This window comes from Tachypleus tridentatus, chromosome 1 (assembly GCF_004210375.1).
Source record: "Tachypleus tridentatus isolate NWPU-2018 chromosome 1, ASM421037v1, whole genome shotgun sequence".
NCBI lineage: Eukaryota > Metazoa > Arthropoda > Merostomata > Xiphosura > Limulidae > Tachypleus > Tachypleus tridentatus.
The window spans coordinates 146,435,071-146,458,894 of record NC_134825.1 but is presented as its reverse complement, the minus strand read 5'-3'; the positions used below and the strand labels follow the sequence as shown (position 1 = coordinate 146,458,894).

At 34.8% G+C, this 23,824-nt stretch overlaps 1 protein-coding gene across 1 annotated transcript in view; it reads right to left on the bottom strand.

Annotated features, from left to right (window-relative positions):
• Positions 1–23,824, bottom strand: part of LOC143233269 (uncharacterized) — a 61,018-nt gene that overhangs the window by 17,991 nt on the left and 19,203 nt on the right. The window lies entirely within an intron of this gene.

The following is a 23,824-nucleotide window of genomic DNA, read 5'->3' as shown; positions in this document are numbered from 1 at the left end:
GATTAGGGAATAATTACTACCTGAAGCAATCGATTGTTTTCAAAAGCAAAAAAGCGAGCTCGGAAACATATACGTTATGCATTATTTCAAAAGGATAAACTTTGTGGTTCTTTGTTTTACGTGACTTATTTCCAAGTTTAGTTATTTTTTCAAATTTCATATTCTGAATGAATCCAAAGTGTTTTAATTCGTCCTTCCTTTTTATTAGTGGTCATAGTAACTGTCGTATCATTTACGTTCTGTTTGTTGCTCGATTTAGCACAAATCTACTGCGCTAACCACCTCTAACTTGTAACTTAGAAGAATGTCATCTAGTCAACCCCACACGTTGCCAACTCTTGATCTGTTCTTTACCAACGAATAGTAGGATAGACAGTCACATCAGAACGTTCTCATGGCTGAAAAGGTGAACATGTTTTGCAACAGGTTTCAATCCCAAGACCTGCAAATAATGAGCCAAGTTCCCTAACCGCCAGGCTATGCTAGGCCTTGTTTCTGTTCGAACCAGTTTTCCAACACAAACACATTTAAAATATCACTTTGAATTGACATCATGAGCTTGTTTAACCGAAGGCTAGAATTAGATACGTATAAAGAAATACATTTGACACTCAAGGTGTTATTGTTGAAGGTAGGATTTATTTTCACCTATTTTTCAATATATGAATAAAGATCTTTACCAAGATATTGTAAAATTTAGTATTTACCAAAATAATGCAAAACATAAGTTTTCATCCCAGATCTTTACTAATCATATAACACAATACTGACATAATTAATAAAATCAAACGCAATAAATATAATAAAACCTACCTAGCGATTGTATAACAAAATCTAAACATCTGTAAAAAAAAAAAAAAAGTTAATAGAAAAGGCTATGAAACAAACTATCTATGATAATATTAAAGTAAAACCAAAAATACGAGAGAAAAAAAATAGTACAGCTGGATAAAGAGACAAAGTGAAACCTTACTATTCCTGGATGTTTTCTGGTTTAGAACTTAACTTAATGATGTAGAGCTCTCCCCCTAGGACAAGCCTACAATGTCGGGATCCGACTATAGAGACTAGTTTCGAATTTATTACAGTAATAGGAATAATGTGGAGCTAAGCCAACAACTTGCAAAACTTCTGAGGTTTTCTGAGTGGGGTAAGGATAACCCTAACGTACTATAGATATTTACAAGCATAATAAACTGTTTTCAGATCATGATTTGTTATATACTGATATAAAGATATTAACTATAGTTGAATCAAAAATACATTAGTTCTTCTTTCGTACATTTCACTGCTATTGTATCTTGTGCTGTCAATGTTTCTTTACTTTTAAAAAATTAGCACGAGATAGAAGCGCTTTGAACATGTTCTGAAATTTTAAACGTCAATGTATTGCCATCTATTGAACTTTCCAAAAACTATTAGACAATCAATTACTTTACGCTCTTTCACAGGTGTTAAATATTAGTAAAATAACGAAAGAGAAAGATCCAACTGCGCATTTTTCTAGCTAAAGAGAAAAAAAGAGAAAGTCATATTTTCTCTGTGACATGTAATTTTCAACGATCCTTTTTAATAAAAAGAGAGATCACAGTTACAAGATATTATGTCACCAGCTGCTGAACAAACGGTGGATACACGTTCAACATACATTTGTAGCGACCTTGTTTTCTCAAATGATAAGTGAATTAACTGCATGATTTTAAAAAAGAAGAAGAAAAAATTATAAGGAAGAAATTTGTATTTATATGTTGTATTTTTAAGAAAACTACTAAGGTGATTTGACCCACCCCCTAATTGTAAGCTACTGGCCAGAAAGAAGATAGCCAATGAACTAAGGAATTTATATAACTTATAACGTATCCTAAAAGTGGCAGAGGAGGAAGATGTAGAAAAGTAAAATTTAAAAAAAAAGAAAATAAATCATTTTATATCGTAATCTACTGAATTTCGCGCCGGGTTATGTACAGCACAAGCTGTCTCTAATTTAGCAGCATAAGACTAGAGAAAAGGAAGCTAATCATCGCCACACACTGCCGACTCTTGAAGTGCTCTTCTACCAACGAATAGTGGGATTGAATGTAACATTATAACGCCCACACTAAACACGTTCCGCACTTTCAGGTGTCGGCGCGTTATAAAAGTAACAATCAATCACGTTATGTATTCTACGATCATGAATATAAGAATTTCATTAAATAACTCATTGTTTTTTTACCCTAGTCAATGACTCAAAATTAAGGATAGCAAAATTTTAATCATAGAGGGAATCTGACCACTGCATTTATGCTACACGTGCAAAAGGTACCACACAAGTTCAATTTTTTATTTCCATATCCGAAAGTCCAGAAGACTTTAAAGCTTCTGTAACACTTATATTATTTATTTCAAAACATATGCAGAAAATAACCACAGAGGCTTACACAGCCTCAAATCTTTTATGAAGAACATAAGGAATTGAAGACATATGTTTATGAACTTGAAAATTTGTGATTTGAATATTTTTCAGGTATAGGACACTAACCAAATATAACATTTGGTAGAGAAATATGTGCGTGGTGTTACGTAGCATAAGACTGATAGAAATGAATACCACATTATTCTTCACTAGTTATTTATGGAATTCCACACAGAAGACTGAATTGAGATTTAATTATATCTTGTTTAAAGTTACGGTTTGAACGCCGATAGATGGCAAAGCAAAATTTGTAGGCCTATAAACATTATTTGAAATCCGAAACTGATAAATGAAAGAGAATATGTAAGTAAAACATCTACGATTTACCCGGTGTTGTTTCAATCACAGATGGTATACCTCGTTTGTTGTATGCAACTGTCGACAAAACCATTTGATCAAAACAGGAGCTCATAAAAAATGGAAGAATTAAAACTATATACTCTGCCTTATTTGAAACGTTATCTACAACAGTGGAAGAAATACAACAAATCCAATATAACAGCAATGTTATTGCACATTTTTCTACTGAAAAACTATATTGAGTTAGTAATTCTAAACACCTGTGATATATCCAACTCTAACGACGCCTTCTGCGTAATATAAGTACATACCAAACTGATTGGAAGACGACAGATGTGGTACTGGACCAACTTAAATTGTCTCCCCGTCGGTTAGCCGTAAGTTTGAGACTTATAGCCCTAGTGGACGTGGCGCAGATAGTCCATTATACAGTCTCAAACTAAAAAGAAACAACAAAGTTTTCAAGCGTATGATACACTTACGTCTTCTAAAGTTACGATTACAAATATTTAAATTGTTTTGAGAGAATAAACCCTTGTTTTCTTAGTGTAAGTACACATGAACTGATTTTTCTACTGTCATTTTTTATGCACGTTTTACACTGATTCACAAGCTATAATGAGATTTAGAAAATAAATCAGTATAAACATCTTGATGTTCCAGCTGTTCAGTTTTGTGTTAAACAGACTGTACAATTAAGAAATTAAATTTTATAGTCTGATGAAAAATTTAAATTTTAAAAAGATATCGAGATACAGCAGGAGAAAAAAGAGGAGACAAATACGAGTTTAAACATCCTATTAGAAAGTGTTCGTTTGCTTATTTTTGAATACATATGTAGTTTGTTTGTTTTTGAATTTCGCGCAAAGCTACACGAGAACTATCTACGCTAGCCGTCCCTAATTTAGCAGTGTAAGACTAGATGGAAGGCAGCTAGTCTTCACCACCCACTGCCAACTCTTGGGCTACTCTTTTACCAACCAAAAGTGGAATTGATCGTAACATTATAACGCTCCTACTGCTGAAAGGGGAAGCATGTTTGATGCAACGGGGATTCGAACATGCAACCCTCAGATTACGAATCGATTGTCTTAACCACCTGGTCATGCAGGGCCATAAGTGTTCGTAATTCGCTGAAATCAGCCATTCGTTAATTACAGTACAATGTCGTGTTTGCTTTCTAAAGTTCCCCTGTTTCTTGTAGCACGCTAACTACTGCATTGTAATAGTTTGTATGTTTGTTTAGAATTTCGCACACAGCTACACAAGGACTATCTGCGCATTGTAGTAGTACATAAAGCTATGAGAAGAAGAAGTCTATACTTTAGCCGTTACTTGAAACTCTTCTAACGTGTAATTAAATATTACATGGAATCAGCATGACAGTTTTACTCTTTATCAATATAGTTAATTGATTTACTCTAAATAATCACGTTAGAGGCATCTTGTCTTAAAACAAATGTTAATAAGTACGTTACAGCAGAAGTTGAATTCGGTTTATCTTATTAACTGGAATGCATTGGTTTATCTTCGAATTATTTTTTTTAATTCAACTTTTCATACACGTGAAATTATTTTGTGTGTTTCTTTATTAGAGACATTAAATATTTTGTAGTTATGTTTATTTTGCATAAAATAACTTAAATACAGAATGGTATTAATACAACGGTCAAAAGGGGAAGTTGTCTAGAGCCCACCGTCGTCAGGGACCAATCGCGCGTTGTAAGCATAATAATAAATAAGAAAATATGAAGTGCATAGTAAAAAACAATAATAATAAACTTATTATAATAAGATTTTCCCTTTATCATTTTCATAATTGTTTTTATTGCTAAGAAATTTAGTTTATCAATTTGTATGATATTTTCTTTAAAACAATGGTAAACAAGGAAGGCTCCATTAGTTTATACTTTGCCCAGGCCCCATCAGTGCTTTAATGTAGCACTGGTGAATGTTGAAAAAAGAATGTCTTAAAGCTTCACTAAATACATTACATTAAAATACTGGTTTTTTGGTGAGTGTTTTCATATTGCGGTGTACAGGTTCGCTGATGCTCAGTAGAAATGCCAAAATAAGTTCCACAACGAGTAGTTTTAGAACTGTTGAACACAATGTTTTGTTACTTAATTGGTCGAGGTTCTTCTTTCCTGTCTGGTGCCCGAACAAGGGCAAGAGATCTGGCAAAAGATAAGATAAGGAGTCTTCTTTTTCCTGGTCAGTCCTTACGTTTATTATATAAAACTAAGGATGCTCAAATATAAAGCGATCTCTCTTCATCTCTCTCATTATTCATTGGATTTATGAAATAGTTGCATGAAAAAATATATATATAAATACACACACAATAAGTTAAGCCACCTCAAGCACATTAAAGTATTAGAAAGCCTGTCTTATATATTCAAACGCCCACCGTTTGATAAATGGTCCTACTCAGGGTGGCTGGGATTTGTAGATCTGATGCCATAAATTTAGCTGTGGGGGGGGGAGTACCCTCCGGAGAAAACTCACTTTCACTTATCGAGCGCCGAACATCCTACTCGACCAGTGTTTGGACTGCATATCTGGAATGAGAGAAGAAAATATTATGAGTGTCACATAATGTGATTTCGAAATAATTTCTGTATCATAGCAGCGATTACTGAGTGTTGTGGAACGATGGTGAATAGGCGTTATTGTAGCTTCAGATAGTTTCAAGTTTTGCATGTCATCGTTCACTAGAATATTCAATGATGGTTCAATGAACCATCTTAATCAGCAACTTTTCAATAAAGGTTTTCAAAGCCAGTTATCCTCCTGGGTTGTGGCTTCAGGTTCTAAGTCGATCGATGTGTCAATTTGGGTTTTCTTACTTCTGATATTCGCTCTAGCTTGAGTTCAACGGTCTGAAGTCGAGGAGATTTTGATGGATGTTTCTCTGTTTATCGGTTACATAACATTTACTGGTTAGGGTTACTGTATATTGTTCTTCCGTTTTACATTTGTTTACTTGCTAGTTTCTGAGTTTCTTGGTGGAGATGTTACTGTCGTGAAACTTTAACTTGAGAGTAATATCGACTTCAGTGTTTTTGGCCTGCAAGTGTCAGTTGTAGTTCTAATTTCATTCGATGTTTTGTTCTTTATAGGTTGGAAATGAATGAAGTATGAAAAAAGAACCGTTGTAGGTATGTATTCTGAAATTCGCTTTGATGTTGTAACAACTTTCGTGAACTGTGTTGGACGTCCTGTCTGCTTTGAAATGATTCTGTGAACTGCGTGAATTTAAGGTGATTATTATTTTCTAGCGCTTGTAGGATTTTCTAGCTGATAATAGACAAGTCCACATCTTTCATGAAAATGTTACTGCCTGGAGGCTGGAAGTGTACTAACGAATTAGAGTTTCATGGTGTATTTTAAACATCTGAAGCTTTTGGATGCCTTGAGTTTCATGATGACTCCTCTTCGTTGAACTGTTTTTTGATTGGTTGGTTTTTGTTCGTTTGTTTATTTTTGGTGTTAATTGGCGCACAGCAACTCTGCCAAACATTCGGAATAAAAATGAAATTAAAAACTTTATAATAGGTAACAAGAATTAATTACAAACTAAACAATGTCCAAAAATCAGATAAAAGCTCAAACAGAATTGAAGAGACATGCAAAAATCTGAAAACAGTCAAGCTGGATAATATCACCAATAGCATTGTCCAATGTCAGCGGTAAATCCCGAGAAAAAAATGTCTAAAATGGTGCCGCCGTTTACATTCATAGTGATGGCACGAAAGTGAGAGATGAGCAATTATGATATCAGTGTCATAAAAGCCACACATTGGAGGAATGATCCCACATAAAGGAAAACGCAGAGTGAGAAAAACTGTGACCAATGCCTAGCCAAGATAACTTCTGCCCTTCAATCCTTATGTAAACAAGATGGCCAAACACAAAAAGTTGATTTAATTTGGAAAAGCTTGTCATGAAGCTGCACTCCTTAAATCGACTGCCAACTGGCGCGAAACTGAATTTCGATTACAGTACTATAGTTCATAAATGGAGGATGAGAGACGGACATAACTGCGGTGTCATTGAGCTGGTTCTCATGAATACCGACATAGCCAGATACCAAGGAAAACTGAATAGATCTCTCTTAACTCTCTTTCTCTGATAGAACAACTAGTTATCACAACGATTGTTTAAAATAGCGACTGCGTTTACTAATCAATTAAAAATTCAAAAAATCATTTGCCTGAGGTATATTATGTTACGTGTATACAATACACCTAATAATAAAAACTTCACTTTATATTAATTGTTCCATATTCGAGACATGATTACAATTCTAGCAGTGTTCTTTAATTATAGCACCAATGCTCTTCCTACACACGAAGTAAAGGGTTAATACTTATTTGCGACGCTACAGGGCTACACGATTGTATACAGAAGATAATGTTATTTATATGAGTGATTTGTATATACTAATACAAGAGCGTCTCACGTTATATGCGAGCTATAGCGCCACGGGCCTTATGCTTGTCAGTGTGTAAAATACTTATGGCTGGAAGAAAAAAAATTACAATTTTTTTTCAAATACGGATATTGCTATAGCAAGTTAGTTAAATGATGTAAAACTAAAGAACATAACCCAGTGGACAGGAAACTAATTGTACACTTTGTGGTAAAACATAAAACTTGGCGCTTATATATAGTGCTGAGGAAAGTTAAGATTTAAATTTCAGGCTTCTTTCAAAGATCAATAGAAAATAAATTGCAAATGAAACAAAATTTTGTTAATCTTCCTATTTAGTACAACAAAAACTTTTGCTTTAATGGCTGTAGACAGTCTTCAGACAATGATGCAACATGTTTAATCAAAGCTTTGCTTTAATGGCTGTAGACAGTCTTCAGACATTCATGCAACATGTTTAATCAAAGCTTTGCTTTAATGGCTGTAGACAGTCTTCAGACATTCATGCAACATGTTTAATTAAAGCTTTGCTTTAATGGCTGTAGACAGTCTTCAGACATTGATACAACATGCTTAATCAAAGCTTTGGAATTCTATTCCAGATCTTTCTAATACACTGATATAAAGTTTCTTTGGAAGTAACTTTTAACTTGTCAATTTCTTGATCTATAAAATCTCAGATCTACTCAATTGGGTTAAGACCAGATCATTCTATCAGTTGAATGATTCAAGCAATTTATCTCTTAGCTAAATGATTTCTGGAAAGAATGGGCGAATGTTTAGAGTCATTATCTTCTTGGTAGTTGAATCATTTATTAACAATATGTAAATCACTAAGTATGTTATGATAAATCAGTATCTGATGGTACTTGCGCTGTTTCATTATTCCATCTATTTTGTAAATATCTTTAGTCGCATCAGCATAAAAGCACCCACAAGCCATCACACTGCCTCTAACATGCTTCATGACAGGTACAATGCATTGACGCATCTTTCATCTTTATTTCTTCGGACATACATTTGCAGAAAAAGCAGACAAACGCCCTCAGACTATCACACTGTCTCCCTCATGCCTCGTTGTAGACTTAATGCATTAAGTATCTTTCACCTTTCTTTAGCTGGACGTACAACCTATGCTTTGAACCAAATATTTCAAACTCTGACTTAGCCTTCTATAACACCCTTTTCCAAAGATAAGCTGTCGCGTTTTGTGCTTTTTAGCAAATTTCAGTTTTTTGACAATACTTGGAGATAGAAATAATGTTTTTATAGTTGCTACATAACTAAATATTACCTTCATGTTGAATATTCGTGATACTATAGATCTGAACAATTTTCTATACTTTGATACATGGTCGTTTATGTTATGCTGGAGATCAGTGGCAGTCTTCCTTCTGTTCAAAAGGCTGCATAAACGAAGATATCTAACATCACTATTATTGAATTTAGGTGTTCTACCTCTTTCTTTCCTATTTTCAAAGTTACTTGTCTCAGCCTCATGATCTAGCATCACGTAAAGCTTTTATGTAAACTCTCTGCTCTGCTGACAGTTCTCTACGCTTTTAAGGTCATGGCATGACAACAAAACTTAATATATAGTGTTTATTAAGGTTTATTTGTGGAGTTCCATTAAACTGATTTCTTCTATCATACACCAGTACCATATGATAACTTATTTCTATATTGTTGTTATTGTTGTTTTGTTGTTTTGAATTAACCACGAAGCTACACAATGAGCTATCTCTGCTGTGCCCACCACGGGTATCGAAACTCGGATTTTAGCGTTGTAAGTCCGCAGGCATACGGCTGAGCCACTGAAGGGCTTTTATATAGTTAAATCACTGCATGGGGTACTATGACAGTTATTTCAGACCCTAAATTTGATTGGTATGTTCATTCAAGCAGTCCCCGTCACACCAAATATGCTCGACCTTTCAGCTGTGGGGCATTATAATGTGATGGTCATTCGTTGACAAAAGAGTAGCCCAAGAGTTGGCAGTGGGTAGTGATGATTAGTACCATCCCTCTAGTCTTACACTCTTAAATTAGGGACGGATAGCGCAGATAGCACTCTTATAGTTTTGCGCGAAATTCAAAACAAAAACAATCATTCAAGTAGAAGAATGGTAAATATTCTAGCCTGGCTCATTAAGTTATCAACAGGGATCAGTGAAGTATTACCATAGTGTTGGTATTTACATTCTGTAATGGCATGTAAGAATTAGCCCTATAAAACAGAAAGAATGACAAAATATTCTATTTTCCTAACACTCTTGCACAGTAGTGTACACTATGTAAATATATAAATAGTACCGTTCTATATTATGCTTATGGCATCCGTAGTAGCCATTTATCAAATTAACATTATATATCTTGGAAAAAAGCAATATCGACACATAGGTTTTAGGGTGGTAAAGTTCAAATAAAATATTATTATGTGCGTCAGTCTAGCGGTTTACCAGTTTTAAAGATGGCGGACATAAAAACAGCTGAAATATGATAACTAGAGAGACTGGAGACTTAGAGTCATTATTCTGATTTCAAGTTAACATTTTTAAGGTTAATGAGTTCAACAAGGATGTTATCAAGATAACTAGACCACAGTACCCTCCACTTGTAAAGATTGTGTACAGAAAATGCAGTCTTACTCAGCCATAGATTTGCAGTCCTAAAGTCGTCAATCCGGTGTCAGTTATAGATTTTTCGGGATCAGAGAATGGAAAACACACAATATTGTGTTATTTGAATAATACAATAATGCAATTTGTTACAATTATCTAGAAAATTACCAGAAGCCTTAACACTACATTTATCCATAGTTAACGTACAGATGTTGTGATTTTTAAGAAAAAATGTAAATATAAAACTGTATGATCCTCTAATAGCTTACACTTTTTATGATGTTTAAACTAACAAGTTCCTCCAAACTTGCACAGAGCAGTACAGCTTTTACACGTTTACACTACACTCAACACCCTTTGGTGCAACCAGAGTGCAAAAGTTCTCCAAACACTTGAAGGCTGCTCCATCGGCATGTGTTCAGTTTCACACTTCAGGTTGCAGAAGGTTTACAAGTGGCTCATGAGCCTAACTCGAAGAATTATCAGTATTATATGTAGCTCTTCTCAGAAGAGTCTTTTGTGTGGATAGAGTATTGTTCTCATCTCGATACTTCCGTGTAAGTATTTCTACTTTGGCCTCCCCTATACGACATTTCAACTTGATTTGAGAACAACAACTCTCTCCAGTGTATCCATTACAGCATCCACTTGACAGTTTTCAGGGACTGTGTCATTGAACTATGTTGTGCTCATCGTTTCTTTTGACGTAATCATTGCTGAATGAGCATGTATAAATGCATCTGCATAATGTTCGTATGCTTTCCTTAAAAATCCTCGTTATGCAGCAAGAGAAGTCACTTCCTTTCTTAAAGGCGTGCGCCTCAGGAAGGTTTGCTAAAATATAATCTTCAAGCCTTGTCAAGGGCACATTTGGATCAGGCATACCAAATTGTGGAAGCATATTGCTGTGGAGCCGATCGTGGAAAAACATCTTAAACATTGATGATATTTTGTGCAATCTACTGCCAATAAATTTGTCCTTTAAAAATAAAACAAACTCAATAATTGCTCTTGTATCATAAGCTTCTGTTTTATCATTTTGTTTATAAGATTTTATGCTAGCTAAACATTTGAATACTATTTTGCTGCAATAGCATCAAGTCTCAGAGGAAATTATTGCTAGAAGTTGTTCATCAAGTAATTTTATCACACTTCTCTTAACTTTTTTGCCAATCACTTTTGTCTTTGCTTCATCCAGTGGCTCAGATGGGCTAGCATGTTTATCACAGAATAGACACATGTTGATAATGTTCCGTTGTAGGAAATGTCGTTCATGTGCTTGCTTTTCGATACACTCGGTGTTTGACTTCTTTTTTTGTTTATCTATGGATTACCTACGAAAGTCTGATTTTATTGTACAGAACCCTACTAGTAAAATGGAAATTGCAATGTGAGTTCTACATTGACTCCGTTATAGCTATGAATTTTTTTTACTGTTTTAGGCAAGCAACCAGCAGTAATAAAAACAATAAGTTCTTCTGCAGAACTACTCCAGCACCAACATTAATGTATTTTGAAAGTGCTAGGCAACAAAGTTTTTTATTGTTAGCTTCTTAGCAAATAACACAATATGTATAGAAACATTCAGCAGAAGATGGTTGCATTGTTGAGCTAACGAGCTTCACTTCTAAGGTCATCTTATTCCGGAAAAAAAAAGAAAAATTAATTAATTTCATTACACATTTCTCTTTTTTAGAATGAAATTTTACGATTTTCTTCTTGTTTAGAAGAGAAAGTTTATGGCAACTGCTAGCTCTGTTTATGCTAACTGGACGGAAGAGATGTCCAAAATATCAACATCAGATAGTTCAAACTACCAAACACCGGAAGAGATGTCCAAAATATCAACATCAGATAGTTCAAACTACCAAACACCGGAAGAGATGTCCAAAATATCAACATCAGATAGTTCAAACTACCAAACACTTTGGTATGATACACCTAAAAATACCTGAACTATACAATTCCAAAAAGCTATATTTAGGCTCTAAAATGGAAGGGAAACACAGGGATTCTAAGACTTATCAAGTTCTGAGTTTATTTCATGTCAGCCATCTTTTAAAATGGCTGATGTTATAGAAACAATGATCTAAAAATACCTGTGATGAGCTCTTTGATCCTCCAAGTATATAATTCATCATCAAATCAAAAACTCTTAACCTCCAAGTTCTCTAGTTATTAGATTTTTGGCTGTTTGCAGATCCACCAGTTTAAAAATGGCGAAGGCGTTGGTCTGATTCCCTTAAAATGCTTTATCTTAACTATTCGTCCTATAAAACCTGTATGTAAGCACTGGAATGATAGTTTATAACACCAAAATGTTGTTTTTATTTAATTAGACACTGAACATTGATCTTTTATCAGCTGAACTTCTATGCCTATGCAATCGATCTCTTTGGAGAAATTGGTGTTGGTTCTTTTGTCTTTCCATTTGATTCCCAGAATTCAATGACTGCATCTCTGATGAAATTTCAAAAGGGGTCGGGTGTCTTATATACACTATTCATGTCACACCGACATATAGTATAATAGTGATGACCACCAGATCTTTTCCAGATCTTTGTTGTCGAATAAAAGTTGCTCAGGCTGTAAAAAGCATTTCAAGAACATCTTATTCTGCTTTCAACCTCCTTATCAATTAAGGTGACTGAAGAGAGATGACTGCCACGATATGAAAAGTTGTTCACACATTCCAATGGTTCTCCATCGACAAAAATGTAGGTTGATTTGAAGTTTGGTCTCTAAGGTTTTGGTTGAAAAATGATTTCGATTTTTCGTTTCCATGGAGAGTCCAAGTTTCTTGAAAGCAGAGTTAATAAGATCCATTGTCGTTTGCATAGATTATGGACAATTATCACACAGTCACTGGCGTATTGAAGATAATTAAGTATGATAGGGGTAACCTCGCTTCTGACCTTCAATGTTGTAAGTTGAAAAGTCTGCCCTTATAATGATAATGAAGTTGTACGCTAGCAAAAATGTCATTTTGTATAAGAAAAAGACTGCTGACAAGAAAGGTTGAAGAAAGTCTGAGCAGTAACTCATCCTTGCTTTATGCCTGTGTAAATTTTAAAGGTGTTAGTTTGAGAGTCTTTACAAAATACAACAACAGTCAAGGAGTCTCAAAATTCAAAAAAATCTTATAGGGCAGCCAAGTTTATCAATAATTTTCCATAATACTTCACGGTTGAGGGAATCAGATGTTTTTATTTGATCTGCAAAGTTCATATGCAAATCCAGGTCTTATTCTCTACACTTTTCTTGATCTTGATGTTTCAAATCATGTTGGTAGTTCCACAGTGAGATTTTAAACCACACTGTGATCCAGGAATTATTTCCACAGCTATCTGAGATATTCTGTTTGTTAGAATATGGGTCAAGCTCGTTCTTGCAACTGAAAAAAAGGGAAACGCCTCGATAATTTCCAGACAGATATTTTACATCTTTTTTAAGATAGTCACTCACAGGTCAGATGGTATTACCTCTGTAACTCAGATATGAAGTATCTGAATCAGGAGAGTTCTCCCATGTTGAAATATCTAGGTAGGGATTTGATTTGGTCCACAAGCCTTGTTACACTTCATCTTTTTCAGAGCAGATTCTATTTCAGTTTATAATGGAGACTTTTTAAATGTTTGTATGATGCTTGCTGAAGGATGCCATCATATATATGTTCTTCATTTGTGCTGGCTCTGTTCAGGAGCTGTTCAAAGTGGCCCTGTCAGCATCGAATCATCCTTGGTGTTGTCGTTTAAGTAAGACTGCTCAGCCATAGATACAGCTGCTGAGGAATACTTTTGTTCCTATCCAAGCATGGCGTAACCATCTAATACCTGTCACTTATTTACAATGTTGTGGCTGAGGACCTCTAGATCCTACAACCCTGCTAATGCAATACTTGTTTATGACTCAGGAGAAGCCTATGCATGATTTTTATAGAGTGGTAATAGCGGTGTACAGCCGCTAACCACACTATTTTTGGCAAGTTGGTACTCATGTTCCAATGTGATGGACAATCAAGAAAATTGATAGTGCTTTCTTTGTATTACGCTTCCTTGTGAAAGAAAAGCCTTTTATTGCAGTCAAATATTACATAAAATTTCATGTTTTGCAACATGTTTGCAGGCCCAGATTGCATCCTATTGTGTGTTTTGTACTTGTATTTGGCAAGTAGGTTCTCACACTTGGTGTTCATTTGATTTAATGACTAAAAGATGGTGCATTGGGTTTTCCATAGTGAAGAGTATAGAGTGAAAGCCCTTTATAATCTTATACAATGGAAGGATTCTAGGTTTGTATGTCATCATCACGGGGTTCTGATTATACTATGTAAAAAAAATTTTACTTTTTCTTGTTCCTGGGCAGAAAGTGTTATTTCCTAATTGCTTATGCCTATAGTAATTAGAAAAGGCTTATTTTTCTCTTCAAACTTTGCTTTTGAGACCTGGGTAATGAAATTTTCAAATTTGCCAATTTTCCAGAACATTCCTGGTAGATACAGTGCTGAGTAGCTGATAAAGAATTTTCTCTAACCTGCAAGAAGTTTCAAGAACTTTCTAGAACGTTGTAGAACTTACAAGAATTTTCTAAAACGTCGCAAGTCAGAGGAAGCGTTACCGACATTTTTCAAGTTTCTTTACTCGTCAAGATGGGTTTTGCTTCTGCCACAATGTATCCGGTCTGTGCGAGGCAATTGGAAATGCCTGTAACCCGAACGAGTGGTGCCTCTTCATTGATAGCTCATCCAGAAGCCTCAAAGCTGTGTTGTTCCATGACGGGAATAAGTATCCATCTATTCTCTTGGCTCATTCGGTACACCTCAAAGAGGAATACAACACCGCCAAGACCTTGCTAGAAGCCTTGAAGTATAATGAGTATGGCTGGAAGATTATCGAAGACTTCAAAATGGTGGCATTCCTGATGGGTCTCCAAGGAGGGTTTATAAAGTTTCCCTGCTATCTTTGCCTTTGAGACAGCAGGGACACCGCAGCGCACTACAACAGGAAGCACTGGCCACAATGGACCGAGTTCTCTGTAAGGAGGCACAATGTCAAGTGTGAGCCACTAGTGAACAACCAGAAGATGTTGTTCCCACCATTGAACATAAAACTGGGTCTTATGAAACAATTTGTCACAGCTCTTAATAAGGAGTTTGTAGTCTTCAAGCACATTTGAGACTTCTTCCCTAACCTGTCTGAGGCAAAGGTTAAAGCTGGTGTCTTCATTGGACCGCAAATAAAGAAGATCCTGGAGTGCACAGAATTCCTCAAGAAGCTCAGTAGGAAGGGAAAAAGCTTGGAGCAGTTTTGTCGCAGTAATTTGGGGCTTCTTGGGCAATCACAAGGCCGAAAGTTATGTGAAACTGGTTAAGACTCTCGTGAAGAACTACGGCAAAATCGGCTGCAGAATGTCCCTAAAAATTCATATCCTTGACGCTCATCTTGATAAATTTAAGTAGAATATGCGAGCATACTCAGAGGAAAAAGGCGAGCGCTTCCACCACAATATACTGGACTTTGAATACCGCTACTCAGGAGCGTATAACGAAAATTTGATATGAGACTATATTTGGAGCCTGATACGTGAAAGTGATTTACATTACAGTCGCAAATCTCGAAAAACTACTCACTTCTAAACATTTTAGTTCATTTTTGTATAACTTTAATATAAATACATGTAAGTCTTTATTCATATGTTGTTCAGACCTCATGTAAATGAAAATGTGCAAATTTCCCCGTTTTTATATAGAAAATTGGTTAATTTCTAAATTTCATTACCCAGGTCACAAAAGCAAAGTTTGAAGAAAATAATGGTAATTTTCTGTACTTTTACACATAAGCAATTAAGAAATAACACATACTATCCGGGAACAAAATTTGTGTTACGTAGTGTTATCGATAAATTCTTATGTCCTGTAATTGATAATTTTTGTTTAGCTTTTATCTTTTGTGAGCTCTCTTTGTGTTATAACCTCTGATGCAGATCTGATTTAATTTTTTTTTTTTGCACCTCACTAGGAAACATCTTTGTTCAGAATAAATTCCATTCAGTAGAAAAGCTAAAGTGTATACCACAGGTACAAAGTACACGAGTTAACTTGTAATTTAAATTCAGACTGAATTCGTTATGATGGTATAACACGTAATCGTAAAGGATTTTATAGACAGATTGTTTACACCAAATATAGCTTCCCCCGGTGTCACAGCAGTAAGTCAACTGATTTACAGTTCAAGGTTCGATGCCCCACAGTGAACACGACAGATTTCTAGCAAAACATCATCTCGCCATGCAAGGAAAATATCTCCATCAAAACATAACCTAATATGACAATGTAATGCTGCTTGCTGAATGATATTTTCTTCAATATATCTCATAAATAACCTTAGCAGTGAAAGACAAGAGGAAAGACAGCTAGTAATCACCCTTCATCGCCAATCCTTGGGCTACTCTTTTTTACTAACGAATAACGGGATTGGCCATTACATTATAACGTCCCCATAGATCAAAGGGCGAGCATGTTTATTGTCATAACAATTCGTTGTTGTTGTTGGTTTGAATTAAGCACAAAGCTACACAATGGGCTATCTGTGTTCTGCCCACCACGGGTATCGAAACCCGGATTTTCGTGTGTAAGTCCGCAGACATACCGCTGAGCCACTGGGGGGCATATAACAATTCGAACCCTTGACCTGTAGATAACGAGTCGAGCACAATAACCACTTGACCATATGCATGTGATGGAGCCATCATGATACCAATGCTGTATTGCATTACTGGACAATTTCAAACGTATTTAACATTAGAGCTAGTCCAATCAAATGGGTTATATTTTTGGTTAGGGACAAAGTTATTGGTATATTTTTGTTTCTGTGTTTTAAAGTTATTTGACAGCATTTAATCCCAAGATACTGTAGTACATTAGTGTTTAACACTGCAACTTGTAATGTTACAAAAATGCAATTGAAAACTATAGTAAACAGTGTATTTATTTTTAGTGATTAAACTGTTGATATCCTGAACAAATAATAGTAACGTACGGATAAGCGATCGGATATACTACTAGAGCAAAGGGTGCGTGTGGAATGTTTTTAATGATATATGTTCTAAAACTGACCACAAAGTCCTTCACAAAAACTGTTACAATAAAAATTTCAGTGAGTAATAAAATGTAATCAGGGCCAACAGCCTGAGCACAATCGAAGAGGGTAAGAATACGATAACCAGAATATCGTTTTTATAACCTACAATTTATTCTTTATATCTCAAATGCTGTCTTCTGTAAATCTCTCTAACCTCCTTTATTATTTTGTAATTTAATTGAAAATGGATCACTATTTTTTTAATTTTATGATTCTTTATTGCTCATGAATATATATACTACAGGTGTATTGTCAAAATTAGTATAAAGGCTACACAATTCCTTGGCAAAGCCAGTCGAGTGTTATCTGGGCTAGCCATTCCTAATTTCGATAAGGTAGATAACAGGGGTAGCAGATAGTCGACATCACCCATGGATTACTTTTTAGCAACGAATGGTTCACCATCTCACTAAAGCGCCCTTACAGCTGAAAGGGCGACCACGTAACCAATACATTGTAAAACGAGTGTTCTAACCACTAGACCAGGCCAGGCCCAGGCCGTTTCTATAGGAAAGTACGTTTTTATAGTTCAAACGAGTTTTAAGAGAATCCTTTTACACACGTAGAACAAGAAACTGCTTCAGTATATAATACAGATTGAAATTAAAGAAACTGTTTTCAGGTGACGAAGATGACTGGAACTATACATTTTAACGAAAAAAACTTTAACATCTTTGAAGCACTTTAAAGTTTTACTTAATCCAAGAATTATTTATTTTAGAAATACGTGCTTAAGAAATTTATTTATTTTTTTATGAAATTGAAACACCAAACTTGACCAAAAGCTGGAACATCATTGATATTTTTTTAAAATGAATCAAAAGTATTTTCTTATCGAAAATTTAATGTGTTTTATTTGATCTGATAACTGAGTACAGAAGATCAGTCGTGGCAGGTAGCTTTATTTAAGTGATGAACTATTTTCTGAAGTGAAAAACGTCATAAATCAGATTGAACAGTAATTGTACCCGCATATAATCCTGTTGAACGACTATTCTAACTAATTTAATTACTGGGCTCTATTCTGCAACTTTAATTCTACATTTTCTGACTTATTTGAGTGGCAAGTAAATGTTAAGAAATAAATAGATAAATAAACACTAAATTCTTACGTGAAATAATAATAGTTTCGTAACCGCATGCATTATACCTGTTAATGATAGAGCGTTTGGATTGTATCAAAAGTGATTCCTTCAAGTTCCTGTCATGGAGGTTATTACAAATGTATTATCATCATTATTTTGATATTACACTTTTTACCCCTTTGTATCATTTAACAACGATGATACCTTTATTATTATTAAATTTATTTATTAATTAAATAAACCCTTATGGAGATGGATGTGTTTGAGGAGCACGTTAGACATATAATGCTTTATGAATTTAAAAAAGGCAATAGTGCAGCAGAAACTACACGAAACATTTGAAGTGTTTATGGTGCAGAGTCTCTCAAAGAAAGAAAATGTTGAAGGTGGATTTAGAAATAGTTTAAGTGATGCACCACATCGTCTTGTTGAGTTTAATGGTGACTTGCTGCGAGCTGCACCTGATGAAGATTGTGCTGTAACAGCTGAAGAACTAGCATTAAACCTTAATTCAACCCATTCAACAGTTCACCATCATCGTCAACAGCTTGGAAAGGTGTCAAAACTTGGAAAATGGGTAGCCCTTGATTTGACAAAAGCCAACCTCAGAGAAAGAGTGGATATTTGCACTTCTCTGCTCTCTCGTGAACGTAACTCATCTTTTTTGGACAGGTTAGTGACTGGAGATGAAAAATGGATATTTTATAAAATGTTAAATGCTGCAGACAATGGCTCAGTGCAGGTAAAATGGCTAAAGCACAGCCCGAAATGGACTCCACCCTAGAAAAGTCTTGTTAAGCGTTTGGTGGGATATTGCTAGTGTGATCCACTCTGAATTGATGCCACTCAGTGTAAATAACATCAGACTTCTATTGTCAACAGTTAATAAGCTTGAATGTTGCACTGAAAGAAAAAGAGGCCTGCTTTGATCAATCATAAAGGTGCAATGTTACACCAGGATAATGTACGGCCCCATACAGCAAGGATCATATCCTCAAAGATTGAAGAGCTAGACTAGGAAAAAGTTCCACTTTTTTCTTATTCTCCAGATCTTGTCCCATCTGATTATCATCTATTTCGAAGTTTTCAGAACTATCTTGATGAAAAAAAAACTTGGAACACATGAAGATGTCAAAACTACCATCTTTACAATATTTTCCTCCAAACCCCAAGAATTTTATAAAAGTGGCATTCAGAAGCTTGTGAATCGTTGGCAGGAAGTAATTAATAATAATGGAACATACATTATTGATTAAATAACATTAAAAGCGTTTGAAATCTTTTCTCTTTTTCTGAACCTAAAAGCAGACATTACTTAAGGGATGGCCTGATATATAACAGTACTATCGGTTTTATGTTTATGCCCATGTAACTACTTCAAAGGATAAAAATAGATTTTCACCAAATTTGATATGAAGGTTCATTGAGTATATGGGGAGATACATACACATTTTCAGTTTTCATGTTGCGTTTTTTTCTATTTTTAAGGGCGTTTTTGCATTTTTTACTACTTCTGTGGATGAATATTCACCAATTTTGATATGGAGGTTCACTGGGTACAGTTTTGCTGCATTTATGAGAGTTTTTACTTTTTATACCACAATTTCGCCCCACGTTGATGGTTCTTCACCACATTTAGCATTAATGTTTGTTAAACGTAATATAAGGTCTTATTAATGAACGTTTAGACTTTCAATATGAAGAATTCAATAACTTAGTGTTAGTGTTATTATTTCAAAATAACCTTGAGAGTTTTGATATAAATGAACTGTTTGATAGAGAAACTAGTGAGAATCTCCAGCTCGGGAATGTTCTTTAAATCCCTCTCAATAATAACTCCTCATGAGGAATTAAAAATAGCATTGTGAATAAACTCAATGATTATATTCCTAATAGCCTTAGAATTCACGAGGAGTCTGTATAAAATAGCTTCTTGATGAACTATGGAAAGCCAGCAAACCTCTCTAATCCCTTTTAAACAAAAAATGGAAACATTTGCCCTAAATGTTTGTTAGACAAAGAATACAGTATGAGACAATAAGGTACAGGTGTAGAATGACTTGGAGATTACTGTCCAGAGTCTTTAAGACGTGGTCATTTACTAATAAACTGTTTTCATAATATTTTATTTTTATAATGATTTGGGGGATCCATAATATAACAAGAAAGACTTAGTGTGCACTGACCATACCCGCCATAGAGTTCTACAATGGAATGCACGGCAATGTCAAACAAGAACACTGCAGCAACACCGGGGTTTCGTGAGCACTATACCCAAACACCAGCATTAGATACAATGCCCACAACACTAGAACTCGATTGACCCTAGCTAAACAAGGTCAGCTAACTGACGTTAGGGTGCCACCGCAGGGCCATCCGTCTATAGGAATTCAAAGCCAAAGTAGTGTGTTGGGGTTGGACCCCTCATAAAACCAGGATCCTCTTTTCCCCTTCACGGCTTGCCATTCATGACAAACACGTGAGTGGACGTTCATATCCCAGAGGAGGTAAACTGGAAAGACAAAATCTTCTCTGGAAGGTGCCCTCACTAGGCATCCACACTAAGAGATAATGGAGAGTCAAACACCCTAACCACCAAGACAAGCAATAATATAATATGTATATGTCACATTTTAGAGAAAAATCGCATTTTAAAAACTATAGTATTAATTTATTTACCTGGCAACGTTCCGATCAAATGCTCTGTTTCAAGCCAAAAACAAGTTTGTAGGTTAGTGACTATTACAGAAACGTTTCGAAAGGAAACAAAATACAAAACAGAATGTAACGCGACATAAAACTGTGAGAATCAAACAATATACTAAAACTGGTGATTAAGAATCAGTCTTAAGAATTATTAGAAATTGATAAAAACTTTACTTTATTTATTTCTTTGTTATATAAACATTTTAAGATAATAAAAGGAGATAAAAAGATACGAAAAAATGAACCGACTGTTAATACCCAAAGAACTTAAATAACCCAAATTAAAAATGATTTATTTTTCGATAATAATTCATTTAATGGTGTTAGAGAGGGTATGACATAAGGAAAGTACTTTCAAGTACTTAGGAGAATAAACAGTTGCGTTGAAGTGTCAAAACTCTAGTTTATCTTGATTAAAAATCAAGATATTACTCAAGTGGTCTCGTGTACAATCAGCAAGCATTCAGCTGGTTTCTTCTATGGATATGTGATTACAGTTGTTACATATAATACAATACACGAAACATTTATGTGTACAGGTGAAATGGCTATTCACAGAATAAGTTTATTTAGGATCTCTAACAGATGTTCTAAGATCAGAGAAAGGACAAGTGTTGCATCTGCTCCTCTGACAACTGTACGTACGAACTTCAACTGCAGATAAGTTATATATTATTCGAAAGTTAGCTATGAACGAGTACATCTTTGATATTAGCGTCTCGTTTATAAGAAATCATAAGTTTACTAAGGAACATGTGACCAATGCTATTGTCCTGTGTTATAATATGGAAGTTATCAAACAATATACGTGTTATTTATGTTGGATGAGTGAAACTTGTCACGGGAATTGTTGATGGTCTGTGGAAGTAGAAGTGTGTAGGTTGAAATGAGGCTGGATGGGTGTTTCAGAAGTTTAGAATTGTCTACTGTGTTAGTTATAATCGCTAATATGATTTAACCTAAGCAATTTCTGGAAAGCTAAATTCGAACGTTTATTGTTAGTATGTGGATTATCTTTAATGTGATGAAGAAGAGACGTATGTTAGCCATGTTCTTAGTAACAGTGGATGTTGATAGATTTGCTATTATAATCTTGGTCGTTACTGAAGACCTACGCAATCTGGTGAGTTGGAATTTGAGAATGTTTCTCCTGACGTATTGAGAATGGTTGGAGAGAAAATTTAAATAGCTACGTGTATCAGTTGGTTTGTAATGTACAAACATTGCGAGAATGTCATCATCGGTCACGGAAATATTTATATTGAGAAATGAAATGGTTTGGTGAGAAACAGAAGACATGTATTGGAGTGATTGGTGAAAGGATTGAATTGGTTCATCATTAGTGTATGTAACTATACCAAAAGCATCATCAATACATCTATAGTATAAGTCTGTTAAATTTATCTTCAATTTATTCAACAGAGGTTAAAGTAGAAAGGACCTATTTCGGTTTCCATGGCTACATCCTTCATTTGCAAATAGAATTTGCGATCAGAAGAAAAGGCATTTAACGATAAAACTAATTGAGCTATTCTAATAAAGGTTTTAGGAGGTGATTCTATGTTATCTCTTCTGTCAAGGTGGTGTTTTAAGGCCTTGAGTCCATCTTCATGTGGAATAGACATATATAACGTTATTTCAAGCATGAATAAAATAACCGAATCTAATTTTGAATTAAGATTCGCATTTTTTGTAAAGCGTCACTGGTGCCTTGAATATAAGTACGAAGTTGATGAACTAATGGAGTCAGGATGAAATTACGGTAATTAGAGATAAGTTCAGTAGGACAGCTGCATGTTGAAACTGTGGTTCTGCCAGGATAGTTTGGTTTATGTACCGTCGATATAATATATAACACTTAAAGCGTGAGATATTTAACAATTAAATTAGATTTTATTGGAAGTTCGTTATTGCTTATCGTTAGTTCTATAGTTGAAACAGACAGTCTGTTGATATTCATCAAGAGGTTCGTTATCACAGATATCATAGGACAATTGGTCTGATATTTGCTAGTACATGAAGATAGATTTCTTTATTCCAAATAACTGCTGCTCCTATGTCAGCTTGCTTGATTACAATGTAGTCGCAGGAACGAAGATTATGTAAAGCTGTTTCTAATAGATGTCGCAACACTGAAATCCAAGTTATAAATTTCCTCCCAACATTTCTCTACATAATAATCAAGGGAAAGAATTTTTCCATGTTGATGAATTCACATGTTAGTTTGTTTCTGTATTTGGGGAAAAATAACTTACTCTTGTTGCTAGGTGGCTCCTGTCTTAAGAGATTTGCATTTGAAATGTATAAGTGCGCTTGAAGACGTACGCATCGAATAAATATGCTCGACTTAGTGTTTAGTATTGAACTTATATGTTTCTTAATGGGGACAAATTTTAGGCCTTTCTTTAGAATACCGATATCACTTTCCGTTAGGTGTAGGTCCTGAGGTATTTTGACAACAAAAATATGTGACGTGTTCCATGTTAGATCGTCATGGCTAATTTATGACGATTTTTTTTTTCATTTAGAGGAAGATAAAATTCTATCAACCTATACTCTGAGTTAAGAGTTACGAGTTTATAGGATTTTACATTTCTCATTAAGTTATAACAGAGAATTCAACTCACTTTATTATGCATGTTATGTGAAATAACTGGTTCACTAGATCTGTAAAATCGATGAAGCTAATAGCATAGTTCTAATGTAATAGTTTCTTTTCTGATAAAAATTTTCTTAATGTATCACGTATTAAGTCAATAGAACATTTCGTCAGTTTATTTTCTATCATATCTTTATAATCATTAAGTTTAAAATCTCGATGGATTAATTTTAAAGTTCAAGAAATACGAAGAAAAGATATGTGGCTACAATACCTGGTTTTTGACAACGTCGCCTTGAAAATATTAGAATGAAACAGTTAAGTGGGGTAGTTTAGTTTGGTTTTGAATTTTGCACAAAACTGCACGAGGACTATCTACGCCAGCCGTCCCTAATTTAGTAAGGTAAGACTAGAGGAAAAGCAGCTAGTCATCACATAACCCTCGACCATCAGATTATGAGTCGAACGCCCTAACCACCTGGCC